We start from the raw sequence: 7,271 nt of genomic DNA, 5'->3' as shown, positions 1-7,271 counted from the left end.
GCCCCGACTAGGGGTTGAGGATGCCATTGTCTACCTGCTGAACCGTGTCTACGCCCACCTGGACAAGCGGCCGAGCACTGTGAGGGTCATGTTTTCTGACTTCTCCAGTGCGTTCAACACCATCCGCCCTGCTCTGCTGTGCGAGAAGCTGACAGTGATGCAGGTGGATGCTTCCCTGGTGTCTTGGATTATTGATTACCTGACTGGCAGACCACAGTACGTGTGCTTGCAACACTGTGTGTCAGACAGAGTGGTCAGCAGCACTGGGGATCCACAGGGGACTGTCCTGTCTCCCTTTCTCTTCACCATCTACACCTCGGACTTCAACTACTGCACAGAGTCTTGCCATCTTCAGAAGTATTCTGATGACTCTGCCATAGTTGGATGCATCAACAAGGGAGATGAGGCTGAGTCCAGGGCTACGGTGGGAAACTTTGTCACATGGTGTGAGCAGAATCATCTGCAGCTTAATGGGAAAAAGACTAAGGAGCTGCTGGTGGACCTGAGGAGGGCTAAGGCACCGGTGACCCCTGTTTCCATCCAAGGGATCAGTGTGAACATAGTGGAGGATTACAAATACCTGGGGATACGAATTGACAATAAACTGGACTGGTTAAAGAACACTGAGGCAGTCTACAAGAAGGGTCAGAGTCGTCTCTATTTCCTGAGGATACTGCGGTCCTTTAACATCTGCCGGACGATGCTGGGGATGTTCTACGAGGCTGTGGTGACCAGTGCTATCATGTTTGCTGTTGTGTGCCGGGGCAGCAGGCTGAGGGTAGCAAACACCAACAGAATCAACAAACTCATTCGTACGGCCAGTGATGTTGTGGCCATCTTGGACAATGTCTCCCATCCACTCCATAATGTACTGGTTAGGCACAGGAGTACGTTCAGCCAGAGACTCATTCCACCGAGATGTAACACAGAGCGGCATAGGAAGTCATTCCTGCCTGTGGCCATCAAACTTTACAACTCCTCCCTCGGAGTGTCAGACACCCTGAGCCAATAGGCTCCTCCTCTTCTTCTTCTTCTTCTTCTTCTTCTTCTTCTTCTTCTTCTTCTTCTTATTATTATTATTATTATTATTATTATTATTATTATTATTATTATTATTATTATTATTATTATTATTATCATCATCATTATTATTTAATAATTTAATTATTTATTTTTTAAAAAAAATTCTACATTTCTACACTACTCTTGGTCAGGTGCGGCTTTAACGAAACCCAATTTCCCTCGAAATCAATAAAGTATGTCTGTCTGTCTGTCAGATGGAGCTTCGCTCTGTGTTTTAACCAGGGTAGAGTGTGATGTTATGTTGCGGAGGAAACTTCACTCTGTTTCTGACACTGGGAATGTTTGATGATTCTTTGTGGAGCGTTTGTCCAAAGGAGTGACTGGTGGGAGACACGGAGGAGTCCGGGGAGTCTGTGATGGACGGTGCGGTGGGTGATTCTCTCAGTGTCTGACGCAGTGATGATGTGACGTAACGATGTGGAGGGAGCGTTACTGTATGTCTGATGAGGACTTTTGTCATGGTACGGCCAATGTCTGACCCTGGGAGTCTATCATCGAATGGCGTGGAGAGAATTCTCTACGTCTGACCCTGTGAGTATGATGATACTGTGTGGAGGGAGATTTATTTTGTGTATAATCCATGGATTCTGAGATGGGACAGTGTTGACGGAGATTCAGTCTGCGTCTGAATCGGGGTGTATGTGATGTGACGATCTGGAGGGAGCTTCACTGTGTCTGACACCGGGAGTGTGTGATGGGACGGTGTGGAGTGAGCTTCACTCTGTGTCTGTCCCCGGGGACGTGTGAAGGGACAGTGTGGAGGGAAATTCACTCCGTGTCTGACGCTGGGAATGTGTGATGTGACGGTGTGGAGGAAAATTCACTCCGTGTCTGACCCCGGGAGTGTGTGATGGGACGGTGTGGAAGATGATTCACCCCGCGCTCAACGCCGGTATTTCATCCCCCATCCCTGTCGTGCTTGCGGCCTACGTAAAATTACATCTGACATTACAGTCGATTTTAACTGTCTGCGGGGGTAGTGTGGAGATGAGATCCTGAGCACGTAGACGCTGAGACGCTGCTGTACCAGTGTGAGGAGCTCAGAACCACCGGGGGCGGGGGGCAGCAGTAACCCCAGGTCACTGTTTCCCCTCTAATTACACTCAGGACCGACACCAAGACAGGATGTTACAGCGGTTTATTGATTTCATCATGACAAATCTAAATTAAACAATGTATGAGCTGCTGGTCTGCGTGAATAAATAAGCTGCTCCCGACTCTTTCACTGTCATGCACGATTAACTGATCAGCGACGAGTGAATAATCAGTCCCGTTTCTCACCGTCACTCTGCATCGGGGAACCGATGATTATAAAATCACACTTCAGGGCCGTGTCCGGGATCGCTGCAGATCCAGGGTCACTGACGAGGGATTTGTCATTTTATCATCATTATATCGGCCAGACTGCCGAATGCACCGTCCTCAGCAAAGGGAGCAAAAGGATTCTCTCCCGGGATAATCCCGCCCCGGGACATCGGTGTCCCAGACTGAGCCCCTGCTCCTGGGCTCTTCCTGTCTGTGTAATTTCCCGGGGTCTCACGGGGGGAGTCTTGAAGACGCACATCCGGCGAAAGCTGTGCCGACGGACAATAGAAGAAAATAAGTCACTGCGGGAACGCTCCGAATGTCAATCTGGAGCCAGTTCTGTTAGAACCGTTGAGAATTAATCCCGGAGCGCGTCCATTAAAGGGAAGGAGGGAGTTAAAGGGGAGGGATGAGAATAGGCAAAGATGTCCCCATCCCGCGGGCGGGGATGTTCACACATTCAGATGTTCACACGATCACTGTCAGTCCAGGTCTGGGTTCCTGCAGAGATCTTAGTTCCTTCCTCCCGGTCTCACTGAACCGATTCACCGTCAGCCTAAAACAGATGGGAGAATAAAGATGAAATAAACAGATTACACAACAGTGTCAGTAACAGGGGACTGGGGTTAATGTTTCAACAACACTCACAGACAAATATCACCAGAAAACCCTCGGATCCGCTGATATTTTATCACATTCAACATTAACACAAACACTCACCCGATCAGCTTCAGACTCGGGAGGGTCAGTATGAGACGGCGGAGAGCGGGGACAGATCGGTCTGTCAACGAGTTTAATTCCAGGTTCATCATCGTCAGTGATAATTTTGTACTGAGAGCGGAGACGAGATCCTCGGCAGCAGAATCTGTGAGACCGACATCCCTCAGCCTGGAGATGAGAGAGAGAGATGAGATGAGAGGACACAGAGAGACAGGAGACGGTACCAATCCCCAGTGTTTATCAGTAGCACAATTACTGATCACATTAATGTTCAGTGCCAGACACCCACTGACTGTAAACACAATCTCCCACAGTCTGGTGCTTACCACAGTTTCTGTATTTTACACTCCGGGTGCCTCAGAGCCGCAGACACCAGTTTCACTCCTGAATCTCGCAGTTTATTATCACTCAGGTCCAGCTCCGTCAGTGATGTGTTTGTACTGAGAGCGGAGACGAGATCCTCGGCACCAGAATCTGTGAGACCGACATTGCCCAACCTGGAGATGAGAGAGAGTGAGGTTGGACAGAAAGAGACAGGAGACGGTACAAATTCCCAGTGTTTATCAGTAACTCAATTACTGATCACATTAATGTACAGAATCTGACACCCAGTGACTGTAAGCACAATCTCCCACAGTCTGATACTTACTCCATTTGCTGTATTTTACATTCCGAGTTCCGCAGAGCCGCAAAAACCAGTTTCACTCCTGAATCTCCCAGTTCATTCTCCCCAAGTCTAAACACAAACAGACAAATTGATTGGAAAGTGATTCAAACCGTGAGTCTGAGGGAACTTATCTCACTGATATTTCAGGGTGCATTAAACCCTTCAGTAAATCACTGATCGGAGTTCCCATCTCTGTTAATGTCCCTCACTGACCAGCTCCAGGGTTTTCACCGAATGTCAGTAAGTTAGTCTGTCGTTGTGACACTGTAAACTCCACATATTCTATCACTTTCCCCGATGGTGAGGAAAATGTTCCTGAGATGCGAGAGGATCAGAAGGGGCAAGGTTGAAGGATGGGACGAAAGTCCCACACTGAGAAAGATTTGTGAATGGGGAAATATCAGTGGGAGACGCTGGAAAATGGCAGAAGAATTTAATAAGTACTTTAGATCTGTCTTCACTAGGGACCACACAAGCAATCTCCCAGATATATGGACGGGCCAAGGACATAGGATAACAGAGGAAATGAAACAGATTGACATTAGGAAGGAAGCGGTGATGAGTAGACTGATGGGACTGAAGGCTGACAAATCCCCAGGTCCAGATGGTCTGCATTCTAGGGTACTAAAGGAGGTGCCCCTGGAAATTGCGGATGAATTGGTAATCATTTTCCAATGTTCCTTAGGTTCAGGATCAGTTCCTGAGGATTGGAGAATGGCAAATGTTATCCCACTTTTTAAGAAAGAAGGAAGGGAGAAAAAAAGAACTAACGACCTGTCAGCCCAACATCAGTAGTGGGGAAGATGCTAGAGTCCATTATTAAAGATGAAATAGTGGCATATCTAGATAGCAGTGATAGGATTGGGCCGAGCCAGCATGGATGTACCAAGGGTAAATCATGCTTGACTAATCTATTGGAGTTTTTCGAGGATGTAACCAGGAAGTTAGACAAGGGAGATCCAGTGGATGTAGTGTACCTCGATTTTCAGAAGGCATTTGATAAGGTCCCACATAGGAGATTGGTGGGTAAAATCAAAGCTCATGGCATCGGGGGCAAGACATTGACATGGATAGAAAACTGGCTGGCAGATAGAAAGCAAAGGGTAGCGGTGAATGGGTGTTCCTCGGAATGGCAGGTGGTGACTAGTGGGGTGCCACAGGGCTCGGTATTGGGACCACAGCTGTTTACGATTTACGTCAACGATTTTGATGAAGGCATTGAGAATAACATCAGTAAGTTTGCTGATGATACTAAGCTGGGTGGCAGTGTGACATGTGATGAGGTTGTTAGGAGAATTCAGGGTGACTTGGATAGCCTGGGTGAGTGGGCAGATACTTGGCAGATAACGTTTAATGTGAATAAGTGTGAGGTTATCCACTTTTGGAGCAAGAAAAGGAAGGCAGATTATTATCTGAACGGTGTAGAGTTAGGTAAGGGAGAAATGCAAAGAGATCTAGGAGTCCTTGTTCATCAGTCACTGAAGGTGAATGAGCAAGTGCAATAGGCTGTGAAGAAGGCTAATGGAATCTTGGCCTTTTTTACAAAGGGAATTGAGTACAAGAGCAAGGAAATCCTCTTGCATTTGTACAGGGCCCTGGTGAGAACACACTTGGACTATTGTGTACAGTTTTGGTCTCCGGGTTAAGGAAGGACATCCTGGCTATAGAGGAAGTGCAGCGTAGATTCACAAGGTTAATTCCTGGGATGTCTGGACTGTCTTACGCAGAGAGGTTAGAGAGACTGGGCTTGTACACGCTGGAATTAAGGAGATTGACAGGGGATTTGATTGCAACATATACGATTATTAAGGGATTGGACAAGTTAGAGGCAGAAAATATGGTCCAGATGCTGGGAGAGTCCAGTAGCAGAGGGCATGGTTTGAGAAAAAGGGTTAGGTCTTTTAGGACAGAGTTAAGGAAAAACATTTTCTCACAGACAGTTGTGGGAGTCTGGAATGCGCTGCCTCGGAAGGCAGTGGAGGCCAATTCACTGGATGCTTTCAAGAAGGAGCTAGACAGGTATCTTATGGATAGGGGAATCAAGGGATATGGGGACAAGGAAAGAACCGGGTAGATAGATAGATAGATAGATAGATAGATAGATAGATAGATAGATAGATAGATAGATAGATAGATAGATAGATAGATAGATACTTTATTCATCCCCATGGGGAAATTCAACTTTTTTTTCCAATGTCCCATACACTTATTGTAGCAAAGCTAATTACATACAATACTTAACTATTTAAATACATTGAATGGTACTTCAGCTCAGTCCTAACCCCGGCACTTAACACATCCTACTCCTGGCGGTTGAATTGTAAAGCCGAATGGCATTGGGGAGTAGTGATCTCTTCATCCTGTCTGAGGAGCATTGTATCGATATCAACCTGTCGCTGAAACTGCTTCTCTGTCTCTGGATGGTGCTATGCAGAGAATGTTAAGGGTTTCCCATGATTGACCGTAGCCTACTCAGCGCCGTTCGCTCTGCTACCAATGTTATACTCTCAAGTTCTGTGCCCACGACAGAGCCCGCCTTCCTTATCAGCTTATTAAGACGTGAGGCGTCCCTCTTCTTAATGCTGCCTCCCCAGCACGCCACCACAAAGAAGAGGGCGTTCTCCACAACTGACCTATAGAACACCTTCAGAATCTCACTACAAACATTGAATTACGCCAACCTTCTAAGGAAGTACAGTCGACTCTGTGCCTTCCTGCACAAGGCATCTGTGTTGACAGTTCAGTCTAACTTCTCGTCTAACTGCACTCCCAGATACTTGTAGGTCTTAACCTGCTCCAAACATACTCCATTAATGATCACTGGCTCCATATGAGGCCTAGGTCTCCTAAAGTCCACCACCATCTCCTTAGTCTTGGTGACATTGAGACGCAGGTAGTTTGAGTTGCACCATATCACAAAGTCCTGTATCAGCTTCCTATACTCTTCCTCCTGTCCATTCCTGACATACCCTACTATGGCCGTGTCATCAGCGAACTTCTGCACATGGCAGGACTCCGAGTTATATTGGAAGTCTGATGTGTACAGGGTGAACAGGACCGGAGAGAGTACGGTTCCCTGCAGCGCTCCTGTGCTGCTGACCACCGTGTCAGACCTGCAGTCTCCCAACCGCACATACTGAGGTCTATCTGTCAAGTAGTCCACTATCCAATCCACCATGTGAGAGTCTACTCCCATCTCCTTTAGTCTGTGCCTTAAGATCTTGGGCTGGATGGTGTTAAAGGCACTAGAGAAGTCAAGGAATGTAATCCTCACAGCACAACTGACCCCATCTAGGTGAGAGAGTGATTTGTGCAGCAAATACGTGATAGCATCCTCCACTCCCACTTTCTCCTTATACGCAAACTGAAGAGGATCCCGGGCGTGCCTGGTTTGTGGCCTCAGATTCTGTATTATCAGCCGCTCCATGGTCTTCATCACGTGCGACGTCAAGGCAACAGGTCTGAAGTCATTCAACTCCTTTGGTTGTGGTATCTT

This window comes from Hemitrygon akajei, unplaced genomic scaffold (assembly GCF_048418815.1).
Source record: "Hemitrygon akajei unplaced genomic scaffold, sHemAka1.3 Scf000045, whole genome shotgun sequence".
Lineage (NCBI taxonomy): Eukaryota > Metazoa > Chordata > Chondrichthyes > Myliobatiformes > Dasyatidae > Hemitrygon > Hemitrygon akajei.
This window is presented reverse-complemented; position numbering follows the sequence as displayed.